At 38.2% G+C, this 19,256-nt stretch overlaps 1 pseudogene; it reads left to right on the top strand.

Annotated features, from left to right (window-relative positions):
- The first annotated feature begins 17,221 nt into the window (after window positions 1-17,221).
- On the top strand, window positions 17,222-17,698 carry LOC122224432 (annotated as a pseudogene).
- The last annotated feature ends 1,558 nt before the right edge of the window (window positions 17,699-19,256 follow it).

Raw genomic sequence — 19,256 nt, 5'->3', positions numbered from 1 at the left:
ACAGAGCTTCCCCTCTGTCTTGGACCACCTGTCGGCCTTTATGGCAGGGGTTGGCAAATTTTTTTCAGTAAAGAGATAATAATATTTCAGGCTTTACAGGCCACATGTTGTCCCTTTCACACATTCTTTGTTTTTTAAACAACCATTTAAATTTGTAAAAAAATCTTTCCTAACTTAAGGACCAATGCAAAAACAGGCTGGACACTGAATTTGTCCCAAAGACTATAATTTGCCAACCCTTGCTTAAGATTGTTGCATAGGAGAAAGACAACTTTTTTTTTTTTTGGAGTTACTGAGTTTTAAGATCTTTTGTAAAGGAGTCTATCTGTATGGCATATGTATCTATGTAGTTAATGATTTAAGAAAATATACTCTAGAATAGATTTGCTGCAGAGAGGGATGGCTACCAGGGCTATCGCGTGTGGTTGTGCACATTGTGCACTGCACAACCCAAAAAGATAACATTTATTTTTAGATATAAATTTATATATTTGTTACAACATTTAGGGTAGATGGCAGTAAATCATTTTGTTTTAAGGATATAAGAATACAATGATAATTTTCAGCATATGGAAGTAAAAAGTATATTTAGGAAGACATTTTTTTTCTAATTTGAACAAGGGTGTCTGTGGCCTAGTAATAGACACCCCTAGTGGTTAATTATTTGACCTCTATTGCCTAAGATTAACACATTTCTTATTAAGTAATGTCAATTTAAAAATAATGAATATCTTCCCTTAAAAATATTCCTTGCTCAGGAAACTGGCTTCATGTCAGGTTTCATTAAAAATTATAAATTTTAGGTTCCACAATGTTTTCTGTCACATATGCCTTTTTAAAAATAAACAAATGTGCTAAAAAATAGTCAACTATTTAAATGGAAGGATTTGGACAAGATTCCATTTTAACCTTTTCTCTAGGACTAATAACCCATTAGTTTGTGAATAATTGAAATTTTTCAATTATTATTATTATTATTATTAAGATTTTTGCTATTATAGAGATTTTCTTATGTTGTCCCGGGTCTGGTGAAGTAGCATGGCAGCATTGGGCATGCTGTCATTGCTTGCTTTCTATCATTCCATCCACAAAAATGGTTAGTCTACAAGTGTGCACTTGGACAGTGTGTGATTGCTATACTTGTTTGCCTGCTCCCCCACACCTGATGGCAAAAAGTAAAATGAGAGCGGAGTGTAAACATATAAAGGATCCTAAGTCTGGATCTAGTGAACATTTGCCATTCTTTTGGATTTCTTGGCACCTTTGAACAATTTTCTCTGTTAGGGTATTCCCACCTTATGAATTCCTTCTCACTTTCGATACCAGTTACTCATTTCCCCTACCTCCTTTTGCGGGCCAGGGTGGTGTATGACTTAGACTTGGCTCATTAAAGCCACTGACAACAGACTTTGGATTGGAAGCTGGTGACCCAAAACAGGTGGCACCTGGCAGAATCCCTGTGATGGAGGTAATGGGAGCTAATGCCAATTTCCATGGAAGCAGTGGAAGAGGCTGCAGTGTCCATATCAATAATACAAGCCATGGGGTTTGTGCCTACTGGGAAAAGAGGCAGCCAGTTGTGAGGTTTGGTTCTAGACATGGTTCTGGTTGCATGGCCTCCAAATCTCTGACTTCTCTGGAAAATGATACAATCACCTAATAACCTCCAGTATATTCCTTTTCTATTTCAATGAGCTGAGTTGGTTTGTATGATTTGCCACTAACAACCTCTACTTATAAACTAGGTCATAGCCCAAAACAAATGATGATCTCTTGGGAATTGAGTTTCTCATTTCTGGAATTGACACAGATGTCAGTAACAGAACGCAAATAACTATAGACTGTTTTCCTTTTCCTGATGAGTTCACTTTAAGTAGCCTTACCTATTTCACATTCCAATGAGAGACTCACAGAAAAATCTCCAGAAAGGGTCTGAGATTCCAGGTCCTTCAATAATAAATGTTTTTCTTTTTTACATCTCATGGATTATTAATATGTTTTGACTACTAAAGGAAAGCATGTCAAGATCACTGTGTCCTTTCCTAGATGACTGGCTGTTTAATTGAGAATGAATGCATGCATAATCTCTTGGCTAAGTGCCTTTATTTAGTATGATTGCTTGTTTGCAGTAGTTGATAATTCAGTTTTCTGTAAGTAGGTCAGGAAAATCTTGTCCTTTTGTATCCCAAGTAAGCCAAAAGTTGTAATTGGATTTTTCCTGGAGCACGTCATTTCTTTCTTACAGAAAATATGTCATAGGCCAAGATACTCTCTCTGTTTCCTGGAACGAGTCTTGGTAGTCCATGTACGGTGAGAAATAGCCAGCTGCCTCCATCACTGTGTGAGCAATAACTTTGTGACAGCTCAATTGAATAATTAAAGCTTTCTACCTTCAGGTGGGAAAAAAAAGTAATATCTACAAATTGTTGTGCATTGCATTTGATAAGGAATAATGGGCATTTGAAAACTATTTGTCTAGTCTCTATCTCTTGGTGTCCTGAAAAGTCTGTCTTATTAAATTAAAACAAATTTTAAATATAACCTAACTTAGAAAGGAGAGATAGTCTCAAATTGGGCAGACTCCAAGACATTGACACATTACATTTTTGTCAAACTCTAACTCAGGAGTTCATTTTACCCTGCATAGTCCATGTGATTCAGGGAAACCCCCTGTCTTGTTCTGATTAGTCTAAGCTGATGCTTCTGCTTTAGCATTTGCCAGTCAGAATCACCTGGAGGGCTTGTTAAGGCACAGATTGCCTGGTCACACCCCTAGATTTTCAGATGCAAAAGAATTTGCATTTCTAAAAAGTTCACAGAAGATACTGATGCTGGTGGAGGGCCCACACTTTGAGAAGCACTAGTCTAAGTTGGTTCTGTTCTTTGTAGTCGTTCAGGAACCTGAGATAGACCCACCAAAACCTGGCATTCTCCTGGCAATGGTTATTGATCTAGGTGAGGACTACTGACCTAGTTCCTGGGTCTGTTGAGGGGAAAGATGAATATGCTGTGACTGGAAAAGCTCACCACACACTCCTGCTGGAGCGATTTAGCAAGCCTGTAACTTCACCTGCTGCTGAAAACTATCTCTGACTCTGAGGGAATCCAGCTTTGGCATGACTACAGTGTTATGAATGTCAGAGCAGGCTGAATGTCAGAGCAGGCCAAAAACCTGGGACTCCCCATTATGTGAGATGATAAATACTCATATTGATAAACGTGTCTGAGCAGGGGTTTCTTTCCAGCCCTTGAAAACACCCTAATTGAAAGAGTGTTTTCCAGGGGCACCTGGGTGGCTCAGTCAGTTGAGCATCTGACCTTGGCTCAGGTCATGATCTTGCAGTCTGTGAGTTCAAGCCCTGCGTTGGGCTCTGTGCTGACAGCTCAGAGCCTGGAGCCTGCTTTGGATTCTGTGTCTGCCTCTCTCTCTGCCCCTCCCCTGCTCATGTTCTGTCTCTCTCTCTCCTTCAAAAACAAATAAATATTAAAAAAAAAAAAGTGTTATCCAGGAGAAATGTCTCTATACATGCAGTTAATTTTGAGGCAGTTTGAAGGAATTTGAGGAGTGGATAAGTAGAAAGTTCCATGAACTTTGGTTGAATGCCTTGGATTGGCTTTTATCTACCTTTATCTCAGATACATAGAAAACTGAAGGTTGTTCTCTCTTTCTTTAAGAGGCAATGCTTGAATTTCAGTTTAGAGAGGTGGCAGTGAGGGATAAAAATAGGAAGGAGAAGGAGAAAGAGAAATCCAGACAGAGTAATGAGTGATAAACCGGGGGCCAGATCATAACAAACCCTGCATGTCAAGTTCAGGAACTTGAACTTTGGTCCTCCATGGTGAAGTCAACAAAGGCTTCTAAATATGGTAATGACAAATTTCTCTGGTGGTGCTGTGGAATGGATTGAAAGGGATAGAGACATTGCAGACATAAAAACTCCCGGGAGGCTGAGGGAATAATCCAGGTGAGAAGTTTCGAGGGCATGAGGTAGGCAGCAGCTTTGAAAATAGAGAGAAACTCACGGTTATGATAAAGGTCTCTGTAAGAACCATTGGGATGTGGGAGTGGGAGAGGAAGGGAGAAGAGTCCCGCAGGTCTGCTGTGGGTTTGTTGGATGTATGTAGTGCCAGGATAGGACAGAGAAAAATAAAAGCATAAAGGTCACCCTCGACACCCTGCTTCCCCATGTGTCATGTCTGCTCTTGCACCCAGTCCCTCACACCTCAGCTTTCCTCCATCTCTGCTGCTGCTAACCATCAACTCTCTGAGGTGGGCTTCTGTTATATCCCCCTCGTTAGTTTCCTCTCCTCCACTCTGATCACCCTCCAGATTGTTCTCCAGAGTGATATTTTCCAAATAAAATTTCACCTCAGTCATGTTCTGCTTGGAACTGTTCAAAGGATTTCTGTGATTCTCCGGGCAAAGACCAAGGGCTTTGGGGCTCTCTATGACCAAGGCATCCAAGCACATTAGTCTTTGTTCAACTGTTCAACAATCTTTGCACATGGTGTCCTCCATTTGCTCGATTAATTCCAATTGATCCATCAAATCTTATTTCAAGCTTGAATTCCTTAGGAAGTCATCGTTCCTGACTGTGGGACAAATTCCTTTACAACAAAGAGCTATACCCCCTTCTTCACATAACTTACATGAGTTTGTAATTACTTACTTTGCTTATTTGATTTGTGTGCCTTCCTCTCTTGACTTCCAACTTCTTGAGAGGAAGATCTATCTGATCTTGTTCACCCTGTGTCTTCCACATTTAACACAGTCCCTGCCACATAATTGGAGCTCAATAAATATTTGTTGGATGAACGAGTGATTCATTTTGCGAGCAAGAATGTGAGTTTTCTTTTGGATGTTAGAGACTGGGATGCTTGCAGGAAACCAGAAATAGTGCCTAGCAGCTAGTTTTACAAGAGGACAGGTTTAAAATATCAAAAATGAAGTTGATAATACTCAGTTGAATATTGGAAATTTGCTTCATGGCTTTGCTCACAAATGACCAGTTAGCAGTGTTAGCCTAATTCGCCAATGAGATTTTTTTTTTTTTTACTGAAGTAATGAAAACAAGATTAACTGAATATTTTATTTAAAAACATGCTAATAACGTTGTCAGATATTTCATACTTCTTAAATGTAAAGTTTAAGTTTAAACACTGTACTTCTGTCATTGAAATGTTTAAAAATGATGAGAAAAAGTCCTATTTTCAAAGAATTGCATAAATGATTTCAAAATGTGAAAGCCAAAGACTAAAGAAGAAAAAAATAACCTTATCCTCTCTACTAGAAGTTATTAGTGCAATGATAGGGAGAACTTCAAATGAGTTAATTTCTTCTATTCCATTAAGTTTAGTGTGGTTTTGAGAAGCATCAAGGAGATGATGAGGATGCCAAAAATCAAGAGAATGACTACCACAGGATAAAAGCATCATGAAAAAGGACATTTTCCTGTTTGCTCATGTAATATTCATGAGAAATTAGAAAGTCAGAGAGAAAATGTTATTTAACATTACTGACAATGGATATAAAAGAATTGTCAACATTTGAAATCTTTAAAAGTGATTTTATGAAAAAAATGTTTTTTGTTTTGTTTTGTTTTGTTTTGTTTTGTTTTGTGGAACTCATTGCTTGCACAACACAAGGAGCACTAAAAAAGTTGGCAATGGATGAGGGCATACTCAAGTAAATTAAGAAAAATAGTGCTGATGCATTGTCAACAGTTAATCATCAAGGATTTTAGTGAAATTTCCACAAGTGAGTGAATGTCATTTTAGCAATGCACTTTGCAAGTGAAAAAGAAGTAATATTCTCACATATGAGGTGTGTGCTATTGATTAGTGTCAAAATAGTTAACTGTCTGATACAGTGGAATGGCTAGTGATGAAATAGTACAGAAGACATAACTAATATATGGAAATCCCATCACACGATAAAGTATATATTCAGTCAAATTCTTAAAAAATTTTGGAGATCATAACCTTTGCTAAACAATGGGGAATAGAAGATGGATTGGGAAAAAAACAGACAATGTAGAGAAGTTATGTGGTAGATCTCTAAGGACTAAGAGATTAAAACTTAACAAGTAACTAAAAAGTTTTTAAAGTCGATATGTAATTTTAACAACATAGATTCATGCAATTCTGCCTTAAAAATGTACATACTTACAGATGTCAACTCTATATAATATTTTTGTTGGAGTATAATTGACATACAATATTATATTAGTTTTAGGTGTACAACATAGTAATTTGACATTTATATACATTATGAAATGATCACCAAATAAATCTCTTACCATCTGTCACCATATATAGTTATTATAATATTATTGACTATATTCCCTATGCTGCACATTACATCCTCATGACTTATTTTTTTTTATAACTGTAAATTTGTACCTCTTGATTCCCTTCACCTATTTTGTTTACCCCTCCACCTCCCTCCCCTTTGGCAACCAACAGTTTTCTTTTCTCTGTATTTATGAGTCTGTTTCTGTTTTGCTTGTTTGTTTTGTTTTTTAGATTCTACATAAAAGTGAAATCATATGGTATTTGTCTTTAACTTATTTCATTTAGCATAAGACCTTCTAGGTTCTACATGTTGTCACAAATGGCAAGATTTCATTCTTGTTAACGGCTGAGTAATACTCTGCTGTGTGTGTGTGTGTGTGTGTGTGTGTGTGTGTGTATGTGTGTGCACACGTGTGTATGTATCCCACATATTCTTTATCCATTTGTCTTTCAATGGACTCATAGGTTGCTTCCATATCTTAGCTACTGTAAATAATACTGCAGTTAACAGAGGAGTACATATATCTTTTCAGATTAGTGTTTTTGTTTTCTTTGGTTCATCCGTTTCACCCAGAACTGGAATTGTTCGATTGTATGGTAGTACTGTTTTGAGGAACTTCCATACTATTTTCCATAGTGGCTGTACCGTTTTACATCCTTACCACAGTGCATGAACATTCCCTTTTCTCCACATCTTTGACAATGCTTATTGTTTTTATTTTAGTGGCCATGATACATGTATTTTTTTGAAGCCTACAAAATGCACAGTGAAAATATAGGGCTTAGGGGCGAAATAGACTACTCCCAACCTATGGGACTTTGTAATGAAAGCAATAACTAAAACAGTTATAATCCTAGTAACCAACAGAAGCCCAAAGACCTCTTTTTTAGCATTGGCCCCAGAATCCCCCTTAGTCAAACATTTGCAACATTATACTCTGGTGCCCTTGACTTTTCTTTTGAGAGGTGTGAACTTTAGGGCTTTTGCTTTTAATAGAGAGAAATTTCATCAAAACTAAAAAACTGATTCACAATATAGCTTTCTCATTAAGTTTTTAAAATAGCATGGAAAATGTCTTTGTAGCATATTTTATGCCTGTAGCTTCACCAGGTAGCCAGTGAAAAGGGTTCTGATCCTTGAAGCCAGTAAATCAGCCACTAGTTACACCAAAGGAAGGCCCTGCTGTGGAGTTTGCAGTTTTTATCGTAAATCTTCATATTGTGCTAAAGTTTGTCTTTTTAAAAATTTGTTTTTATTTATTTTAAGAGAGAGAGAAAGCACACATGAGCAGGGGAAGGGCAGAGAGAGAGAGGGAGAGAGAATCTCAAGCAGAGTCCTCGTTGTCAGCACAGATCCTGATGGGGGGCTTCATCTCACGAGCCTGTGAGACCATGACCTGAGCTCAAATCAAGAGTCAGCTGCTTAACCGACTGAACCACCCAGGTGCCCCATGCTAAAGTTTATCTTTAATTGTGAGAAATTAATTGTAAAATACATGTGTGAGCCAGCACCACTTCCTTGTCATACTGTCACCATTCTCCATGGTCTACCTGATACGAGATAATGCACATTAAGGAATACACGTTGTAGCAGGACAGGTTGCAGTTGGTATTTTCAATTGGTTTTATTACTTTTTTCATAATTGCACTGCTTTACTGAAAGTCTTTTCAATTATAGTATGTGGTTATTAATGCTTTAAAAAGTAATTTGATTTCTTTCCAAACAAGTGATTATAAAGTCTATATTAGGTGCAAATTCTTATATAATGATACTATTGTATGCTTTGGCCTCAAGATTGTTAAACTTCCCTGCCAGTATTGGCCAGTATTTTGAATGCTGGTTTCAAATGAGTTTATTATGCTATTGAGTTTTTAAAAAATTTTATTAAGTTTTTTATTTTAATTCCAGTATAGTTAACTACAGTGTTGTATTCGATTCAAGTGTACAATATAGTGATTCAACAGTTGTTTTCATCACTCAATGCTCACCATGATTGTGAACTCTTTAATCCCCACAACTTATTTCACCCCCCCTCCTGTCCCCCTCTAGTGACCATCAGTTTGTTATTTATAGTTAAGAGTCTGTTTCTGGATTCCTCTCTCTTTCTCCCTTTTTTTCCCTTTGTTTCTTAAATTCTACACATGAGTAAAATCATGGTATTTGTCTTTCTCTATTTTACTTATATGCTATTAGGTTTTTAAATTTCATATAGATCTTCAAATCTAATCACCTTATTTATTATAATCCAAATGAGAGTGATAGATTTCTAAAACAGTGTCTTAAAGCCAGTGTTTGGCTAAATACTGCAAAGAGGAACACTAAAAATCCTCAGTGAACACTTTTAAAATAAATTGCATAGGCTTGTGGTCTTTCCTTTCCAACCTTTAATGTGATTGGTGTCATTTTTTTGCAGTTTAAGAAAGAACTCATTTAAATTTTCAAATATATCTGAAAAGTACACATCCTATCATGAGATTATAATATAAATTTTCATTTTTAATTGATCGAAAAGATTAATAATAATACCAAATAGTAAACAAGGTATTTTTAAACAGCATTCTTTGGAGAGCCATCTTACTCCTATATTCAAAAGTTCCCTTAGCTATTACAGCCAAGAGGTAGTTCAGCAGACTAGAGTTGTGTTTTTCAAACAGTGGGTTCCAACACTTGGTAGGTTCTGAAGTCATTTCAGTGGCTTCAAAACAATTTATTTTTAAAAAAGAAACTGGATAACTTATTAATAGCATAGAAAACATCAGAGAGCATCTTTCTTAGTAAAGGTAATCTTTTAAAAATTAAGTATTATGTCTGTATGTGTCTGGGTATATTTCCTACAGTGGGTCATGGTCAGAAATTTTATTGACCTAATGGATACTGTGTATAGAACCATGGATAGAAATCAGATTACCTAGAGAAAGAGGAGACCTAATCAGAGAACTTACTGATGATATATCTGGTGAAATGAGGATTCTCAGCTGTCTGATTAGAGACTTAGACACCCAAGGCCCAGGTCATGACCTCCATATCTGTGGGAGCTGAGTTGAGACCACCTTCTCTTGAGATTTCCCACTATAATTTGCACCAATGAGGATATTAATGCGAAGTCATATGACACCTGTGCTACTAGGCAGTAATGAAAATACTCTCACTAAACCTCAGTTTAAAAATGGTTTGTTGGGGCACCTGGGTTGCTCAGTCAGTTAAGTGTCTGACTCTTGATTTCACCTCAGGTCATGATCTCATGAGTTCAAGCCCTGTATTGGGGCTCCGCATCTACTGCACGAACCTGCTTTGGATTCTGTGTCTCCCTCTCTCTCTGCCTCTCTCCTGCTCATGCTCTCTGTCTATCTCAAAAATAAATAAACATTAGAATAAATAAATAAATAAATAAATAAATAAATAAATAAAAATGGTTTGTTAATTTAAAGTCTTATCTAACAAGGAGCCTATTCAGTATCCTTGATTTATGAAGTCATCAAAATATTAAAATGTCAACATGCAAGGAAATTACCAGTGACATAATTTGATTAACATTATCCAGAAAATATACTTGATATTCACCTGTGAAATTTGATACCCTTGAGAGTTATCTAGCACAGAGATATATATTCCTATCAATTTTTCTTTTTATTGAAATCAAATAGTCCCTTGGGAAAATCTACCAATTATATCTATTTTGTAGTTGTTCTGTTTTTAAAGACAGAAAAAGATAGTTTATTGCTGAATAAAGATTATGACACAAGATTATTAGAGTAATAAAATGGCATCTCTGTATATAGGACAAACTTGATTATTAATTTGGGGTTTGTATATGGCCTTATTTATATTAACATTTGAGAATACCAAGTATTTACCTATCGAGTCTTGCCACTAAGATGATTGTTGTATCTGTAGGAAAACATGGCAAGAGATCCTTCATTGGAGCTTGTTATTTATCTGCCTCTTTTCTCTCTCATAGCCCTGCTACTTATATTACATAATGACCTTAACTGTACGTGTAAACATGCCTCAGGAGAACTCTGGGATGCTGATGGGAAACTGAGGACACTTACACAGATGTGATCTTTGTAAGGAAAGTTCTGCCGGGGTGGGGTCAGGTGGGGAAGTAGGTAAAGTATGAGAGAGGTCTGGTTTAACTGATGCATCTTCTGGAGATTTTTCTTTTTTTAATTAAAAAATGTTTAGTTTTGAGAGAGAGAGAGAGAACATGAGTAGGGGAGGGACAGAGAGAGAGGGAGACACAGAATCCAAAGCAGGTTCCAGGCTCTGAGCTGTCAGCAAAGAGCCCGACGTAGGGCTTGAACCCTTGAACCATGAGATTGTGACCTGAGCCAAAGTTGGATGCTTATCTGACTGTGCCATCCAGGTGCTCCATCATCTTCTAGAGATTTTTCTAAGCCAATGCTGTCTGATAGAAGTATGATGTGAGCCACATGTGTAAGTTAAAATTTTCTAGTAGCCACATTAAAAAAGCAAAAAAAAAAAATAGGTAAAATTAATTTTAATAATGTATTTTATTTATCACAATGTACCCAAAATATTATTTCAATGTGTACAATACAGAAATCAATGAGATACATAGCATTTCATTTTTATGCTGTTTGAAAAATCTGGCAAATATTTATACCAACAGCACTTCTCAATTCGGATTTTAAATTTTCATTAGAAATATTTTATCTGCATTTAGACTTTATAAAGCTTACAGTTGAAAAAGTAAATTCACAGTATGCCTGGTTGGCTCAGTTGAAAGAGCTTGTGATTCTTGATAAGTTCAAGTCCAAGCTAGGTGTAGAGAATACTTAGATAAATAAAAAAAAAAAAAAAAAAAAGAAAAACTGAATTGATGTATCCAAGTTATTCCAAACATACTTAAAAGTTTTCCCTTGAATTCAGTATCAGTTTTTCAGTTTAAATTTAAATTGACTAAAATAAAAAATGCAGTTCCTCAGTTGCACTAGCCAGATTTCAAGTGCTCAATACCACACATAACTAATGGCTACAGTATCGAGACAACACAATTATAAGCAGTGGTGACCTTGAATTAACTCCTCTAGGAATGGATTCCTCTGTTATAAATTCAGAAATGAGAGTTTACATTATATGGATTTTTCTTTCAGAAACTAACCTAAAAAGATGAGAGATGAAGCTTCCTACTCTTTTTGACATGAGGAAGGCAGTGGAATTAGAGGGAATTAGGACTCACCTGGGTCACTGGGGCAATTAGTCAATCTATACCACTGTAATGGAGATTATAAGGGTCTCTACCTCTCAGGTGGTTAAGCAGATTGACAAAGGATGTGCTCAATACACAGGTTTTTGTTGTTGTTGTTTTGTTGTTGTTTTGTTTTTAATTAAGTAGATGGTTTGTACTTCAGTAAATTAATTGGGCATATAAATGTTCTTCCTTCTTCCCTATTTCCATTTTTTTCTTTGTAACTGAAATCTAGATCTAGTTGTATCATAGAAATTAGAAATTATTTGACTTACTGCAGAAATTATTTTAGGAATAGGGAGATCAGGGAACTATTCCAGTTGTGGATGAAGAAAACAGCTGCATTTTCTTCCTGCCTATATTGATATATATATATTTTTAATGTTTATTTATTTTTGAGAGAGAGAGAGAGGCAGAGCATGAGAGAGGAAGGGGCAGAGAGAGGGGGAAACAGAACTTGAAGCAGGCTCCAGGCTCCGAGCTGTCAGCACAGAGCCTGACTCGGGGCTCGAACTCACGGACTGCGAGATCATGACCTGAGCCGAAAACCAAGAGTCAGATGCTCAACTGACTGAGCCACCCAGGCACTCCTTTATTTTGATTCTTAACAGTTCTTTATTAGAGTAGTAGAGGTTTATAAATAAAATTAATTTACCCATCAGAGGGTCATGTGATAGTTAAACAGCAAAATGTAAGTATAATTGTGATACAATTAAATGATATGCCAATGATTTATTAATCAATGATTAAATATACTCAAAGCTTGAACTGAATCAAGCTCTTCCAGAACCTGAGGGCATGGGAGGAGGGTGTTCTTACAGAATCTGAGGAGCAGTGGCCTCTCTCAAGGTCTAGCTGCTTCTGTTTGGGCTGATTACTCCCAGCTGTGTGTGAGCCCACATTATGACCTATCAAGTGAAGGGACTGCTTTTATCTTCCACCTGAGGAAGAGCTCTTGGATTCTGATTCTCTCCTCAGGTTTGTTCATCATGTGACTTTACACAGGGCTTTTTTCCATCTGTTTGTCAATGGAGAAATGATAAACTGAGAGTCAAAGCTGAAATTATGCACACATTAGGCATTTCTGTTCGTCTATTCATTCAGCAGTAATGTTTTCTAGGGATATAGAAAATGACTCTCACATAATTCTCTCATTCTCACAGAAGTTCTAGCTTTCCAGAGTCAGGAGAACAAAAAAATATAGTAAAGCATTATAGGTTTGATAGCCAATTCTACCTGGGCCGAGGTGGGGTGCCAGAGAAATGATTCATAAAAGAGGGGATCTCGAGAGTCTTGAAACATTATAAATGCTAATGCTGCAGAGAGGGGTAGGGCTGGGGAAGGGCAGTCCAAGCAGAGCCTGAGGCCAAAGCCAAGAGACTTGACACCATGCAGTGTGCTCCAAGGAGCCGTAAGTCATTGGTCATGGTTGAAGCCTAGCTTTTGCATATCATGCCAGGAAACAAGAATTTCATCATGCCTAGTGAAAGAGCCAACAAAAGGTTATATGCTGGGGAGTAGTAGGATCTAACTGGTGTCTAGAAATATCACTCTGATGGCCAAAATGAACAAATCAGGAGACTATAGATGCTGGAGAGGATGTGGAGAAACGGGAACCCTCTTGCACTGTTGGTGGGAATGCACATTGGTGCAGCCACTCTGGAAAGCAGTGTGGAGGTTCCTCAGAAAATTAAAACTAGACCTACCCTATGACCCAGCAATAGCACTGCTAGGAATTTACCCAAGGGATACAGGAGTGCTGATGCATACGGGCACTTGTACCCCAATGTTTATAGCAGCACTCTCAACAATAGCCAAATTATGGAAAGAGCCTACATGTCCATCAACTGATGAATGGATAAAGAAATTGTGGTTTATATACACAATGGAGTACTACGTGGCAATGAGAAAGAATGAAATATGGCCTTTTGCAGCAACGTGGATGGAACTGGAGAGTGTGATGCTAAGTGAAATAAGCCATACAGAGAAAGACAGATACCATATGGTTTCACTCTTATGTGGATCCTGAGAAACTTAACAGAAACCCATGGGGGAGGGGAAGGAAAAAAAAAAAAAAAAGAGGTTAGAGTGGGAGAGAGCCAAAGCATAAGAGACTGTTAAAAACTGAGAACAAACTGAGGGTTGATGGGGGGTGGGAGGGAGGGGAGGGTGGGTGATGGGTATTGAGGAGGGCACCTTTTGGGATGAGCACTGGGTGTGGTATGGAAACCAATTTGACAATAAATTTCATATATTGGAAAAAGAGTAAAATAAATAAAATAAAATAAATAGAAAAAAAAAGAAATATCACTCTGAAAGCAGAGGAGAAGATGGATGGGAAGTATATCTGTTCCCATAAGACACTATATCCATCGCAATAGCCCAGGCACAAGAGGATGGAGACGTATGAATGAAAGCCGTAGCGATTAGGAAACAGAAAAGGGAGTTAATTTTCACGTCATCAGTTATGTAAGAAATACAAAAGAAATACTGTGCTCAGAAGTTTAAGGTTTGCTTAGAGACTTCACTCACTCATGAAAAGTTTGATTCTCCATTCTCTGAAATCCTGACTCAGTAAGTATGGGTGGTGCCTGGGAATCTGTATTAAGCAATAATAACAACAAACTCTCCAGATGATTCTGTTGAGCAGCCAGGATGGACATCCACAGGCCTAAAAAAATAATTCTTGAAGTTTAAAGGAGTCCTATCAGAGTCATTGGAGGAGGCTTCTTCTGTGAAAGTGGTTCTTCTACTTTTTTTACAATGTCCACTTGGCAGAGGGGAAAAAGTGCCCTGAGGCTCTCAGGAAAGAACTAACAGGTGTTTTGCAAATTGGCTGAATTTGTGCAGAAGCCAGCTCTTTGTAGATTCATGAATTAGAGCTCCCCATAAAATGTTAATAGTGTGTTAATTTTAGTTTATGAATATAAACTTTGGTCTTGTCCTAAAGTGACCACTGGTGTTTTGTCTAAGCCCATATTAACTGAGAAATTTCAGCCTTTCAGGGTTACTATCCTGAAGACATCTGATGAGGAATTCTAGGTGCCTGAGGCTATTTGAACCAGGGGTTGAGAGATTAGGGAGAAGAAAATGATGTAAGATAATAATACAGTCCCCAGATCCCATGACCTTTTAACTTGCACATTTCTAGGGAGTCAGATTTTTGCTTGATAAACTTTTGGCAAAATTCTCAGGAATAGATTTTAGTATTTCCACCAGAGGGCAGTGATGTCTTCTACAATGTTAGTGACTGTGGTTAAGAAAATTTGTCATTCTTTTTTTTGGACTTGCAGTGGGTGTGAGTAGGAAGAACTGATTAATTCTGACTGCCCATGGTCATTAGGGTGGATTTGAAGCCAAATTCCAGCAGAACACAGAGCAGGGAAGGTTAAATAGCATCTGCAGAACTACAGAGTCTTTTAAACCAGAGTGACTGCTTGATTAAATCAGTTGCCACTGTTGGTTAAATCGAATAGCTGTCTTAAGACTCTGAAAATTCATAATTCGTGAAGCTCCTGTCTAGTAGCCTTAGGACTCAGATTTGAGAAGAGTTATGGGTCCCATGAAACCACAAGAAACAGATTATACTACAACAGAGGACAGGGGAAAATTGCTTCTGAAGAACTCATACTCTTAATGGCTTCGGGCTCTGTCTGTCACTAATTCCACCTTAGCTTGTTATGAGAGATTCAGCTGCTGGAAGAATGAAATGATATTTCCACTGGGATAATATTAATGGGCATAGCCTTTATAAAGCAAGATTGAAGAGCAATCCTGGTGATATGGTAGAAAAATGATTTCAGAATTGGGGGTAGATATTTGGATGCTGGTGGTACGCTTTTAATGATAGAGGACCGTCACTTACTATAATGGGTGTGGGTTAGGATCCTAAAATGTGTGTGTGTGTGTGTGTGTGTGTGTGTGTGTGTGTGTGTGTTCCTGGCTCTGCCACCAAGTGTGTAATCTTGACTAAGTCAGTTGTCCCCTCTGGTCTCCACAGTCCATACCATGTAAAATGAGTCAGTTCGTCCAGGTAAGCTTTTAGAATCATCACAGCTATAAAATTTTAAATTCTATGAAAACACAAATCTATTCCTACTGTAGGATTGAGCTACCATCTGGACAGCTCAGAGTGGCTCTGTGGAAGAGGCTTTTAAGTATGGACACGAAGTGGGGGACCCTTTACCAACTTTATCCAGCAGCACAGATTTTGAATTTTAGTCATAAAAGAACACAGTTCTTTGCTGTATTCAATGGGCAAAGACCTGGGAGAAATGGATGATATCAAGTTTCATCTAGAAGGCATTAGTACATTTATTCCACCCCATTACTTTACAAATGAGGAAGAGGAGTCGAGCCAAGTGTCTTCAAAATTCATTCATGCAGACACTCTTCTGGGTGGAGATACAAAAGCAAACAAGGCAGACAGAGTTCCTGTGCTCTTGAGCTTAAATTTGAGCTGGAGAAGAGCTAAGTGTACAGTGTTGAGGATAGTGGGAGATCAGAGGGCAAAGTAGAGGAAGAAGAAGGCAAGTACGAAGGTTCCATTTCATCTAGGTTTTCTGAGAAGGCCTCTCAAGAAGACCATTTTGAACAGTGTCCTCAGGAAGTCACCTGGGGATTGTTTTAGGTGCAGAGAACAGTGAGTGCGAAGGCTTGGGGGCAACCCAAGAATAATGTGCAGAACCAGAATTTGCTCATTCACTGGCACATTCATTCACTCGTTCAACAAACACTCAGTGCCTGCTCTGTGCTATGCCCTGTTTCTGCACCAGGATTAGAATCTTGAATTAGAATTCAAAAGCATTTGTGTTCAACCACCTCAAATACTGCCTCCCTGACATAGTGTACTTTTCTTCAGCACCCACTCTTTGCTGGGTACCTTGTAGGCATTTTGTTGAAATTAATCTTCAAAACAATTCCATGAGACTGTTTTGTAAAGAATAAAAATAAATATACTAAGAAATGAAGAAAAATGGAACCTAATGTCATTTATTTCAGTATGTACTAAGTTAGATGGAAAGACTCATTCCTTTGTCTTGTGAATAACTGCTATAAGTTATCAAAGTGACTCCGTTGATATTATTCAGTTAATTCATGTGGATGTTTACTGAGCTTCTACCTTTGCCTGGTGTGGTATTGGAAAAATGAATAAAGTAGGAAGTCACACCAAGAATTGCAGTAAGTTGATAAATCTTCTAAGTGTTGGGGGGAAGTAAGAATGAGCACGGTGGCAAGAGGATCTAAACGAAGAATCTGAGTCTTCCTGGGGGAAGGCAGGAAAAGCTTTATAAATCAAGGAAGCCTTGGGTAGGAAATTGAAGGTATTGTGCCACGGGACCATGGACGCATACCTTCAGCACTGTGTGAAGCAGATACTTTAAAGGGGTTACTACGGGAAGACTTACAAGCAGAGAATTGTTTGTGCGGTAAAGCACAATCTTCTGCTCTCTCACTGACCGGTAGTTTAGTCCAGTGCTAGGATGCATACATGATGGCTTATGTTCCAGTTTAAAGAGGTTCCAACCCTGTAGGGTCAGAGGAATGGAGGACATGCCTGCGACTATGTAACAATGGGTGAGCAAATGATATTGTTAGAAAGGGGAGCCTCAGAGGCCTAACAGCTCTTGTTTTCCAGACTTTTTTGTATGTTAACCCAGACCCCCTGAGACAGCTCTCTGTTAATCTATCTGAAGGGGGAGGAGTGAGTCTGCAGGCCCATCAAGATCCGTCTTTCATGAAGATGGTACTGAAGGTGACGAAGGAAGCCCCTACCCCTTGCTTTGAAGGTCAGACAGTGGTGCTGAAAGGCATCCACAATCACACAAAAAAAGAAGATATGCAAGTTACCTACATTCCGATGGCCCAAGACACTGTGTCTTCGAAGGCAGCCCAAATATCCTCGAGAGAACGCCCTCAGGAGAAACAAGTTTGACCACTATGACATCATCAAGTTCCCCCTGACTACCGAGTCAGCCAAGAAGAAAATAGAAGACAACAATACATTTGTCTTCATTGTGGATGTCAAGGCCAACAAGCACCTGATCAAACAGGCTGTGAAGAAGCTCTGTGACGTTGACATGGCCAAGGTCAACACTCTGGTCAGGCCCGATGGAGAAAAGAAGGCGTATGTTTGACTGGCTCCTGACTATGATGCTTTGGATGTTGCCAACAAAATTGGGATCATCTAAACTGAGTCCAGCTGGCTAAATCTGAATTTAAATTTTTTCACCATAAAAAAAAAGGATCTGTCTGTTTTTGGATGGATGAGTAGGAGTGTAAAGAGGCAGGAGGGCATTCCTGAAAGAGGGAACAGTGTATTTAACTGGAGGAAAACCAGAAACCATGGTGTGTTTAGAGAACTGCAGATATATTGTCAGGATTATACAGTGTGAGGTAGGTGGGAGATGGGCCTCAGAAGGCGAGGGGCATCTGGAAGGGGGATTCTAGAAAGGTCACCTGAAGAAGCATATCCAGATGGTTTTATATGTCGCGTTAAGGTATTTGAAGTTTACATTTCGGCCAGCAGAGCCAGTCACATACCCTGTGTGAGTGATGTGAGCGGTGGTGGACTGTGGTGGCCTGGGATCCAGGGCATCACCATTCAATGGGAAGTAGGTGGCATTCAGCTCCATGTGGTTACTGAATGTGGAAATTTGTGTCCAGTGTTACCAGAGATTTGGATTTTTCAAGCTGAGCCATAAATTTAAATTTGTACACAAAATATTCTCATTTTAATGTTGGAAACAAGTTCAAATTTACTTAACAAATAAGTGGTGCAAACTGAACATTAACTGGATTGGTCTCTGGTTTCTGATCTTTGCAGGGGAGTGAAAGGGGTGTCATGTGAAATCTTAATAGAGTAGCTGATCAGTTTTGGTTTCTAAAGGGATTATTCTAGGGGTACTGGATGACTTAGTCAGTTAAACCTCCAACTCTTGATCTTGGCTCATGTCATGATTTCACAGTTTGTGAGTTTGAGCCCCAAGATGGGATCTGTACTGATGGTGTGGAGCCTGCTAGGGATTCTGTCTCTCTCTCTCTCTGCCCTCCCCCACTTGTGCGCTCTCTCTCTCTCACTCTCAAAATAAATAAACTTAAAAAAATAAAAGGATTGTTCTGGAAATAATAAGTAGAATAAATTGAAAAAGGATAGGATAGAATCAAGAAGAGTAATAATGAGGCTTTTGAAATAGAAATTGAGGAGCTAAACTAAAGCAAAGGTAGCAGGGATGACGCTAAGGGATATTTCGAGGAATTGGCAAGATTTGGTGACCAGTAGGAACAGCTGTGAAAGAAAAAGGAGTATAGGATGACTTTTAGATTTCTGATTTAGATGGCTAAGTAAATGATCTTTGCATTCATTTAAATGAGGGGCTGACACTGGTTTACAAAGCAATATCCAGAATTCTTCTTGCATATATTGAGTTTGAAGTGTCTGTGGGACATCTAAATGAAGACCTCATGGCAAGTTTGGTGAATTCTGAAGCTTGGGGAAAAAATCAGATTGGGATTACATACCAGAGAGTCATCAGTGAATGGCTTGTATACATCCTTTCAACAAATATCAATATTTTACTTCAATATTTCAGGCCTTGTGCTAGATGCTGGGGTTAACAACACACTGGGTGTGTGCTCATGAAAGGTTCAGTATGGTGAAGCAAGCAGATGGTAAACAAAGAGGCATACAAATACAATAAATACAAATTATGGTAAGTGCTATAGAGGAAATATGGTTCATATGAAGAT

This window comes from Panthera leo, chromosome B4 (genome assembly GCF_018350215.1).
Source record: "Panthera leo isolate Ple1 chromosome B4, P.leo_Ple1_pat1.1, whole genome shotgun sequence".
NCBI lineage: Eukaryota > Metazoa > Chordata > Mammalia > Carnivora > Felidae > Panthera > Panthera leo.
Note: the sequence above shows the minus strand (reverse complement) of the source record. Positions and strands in the feature narration are given on the sequence as shown.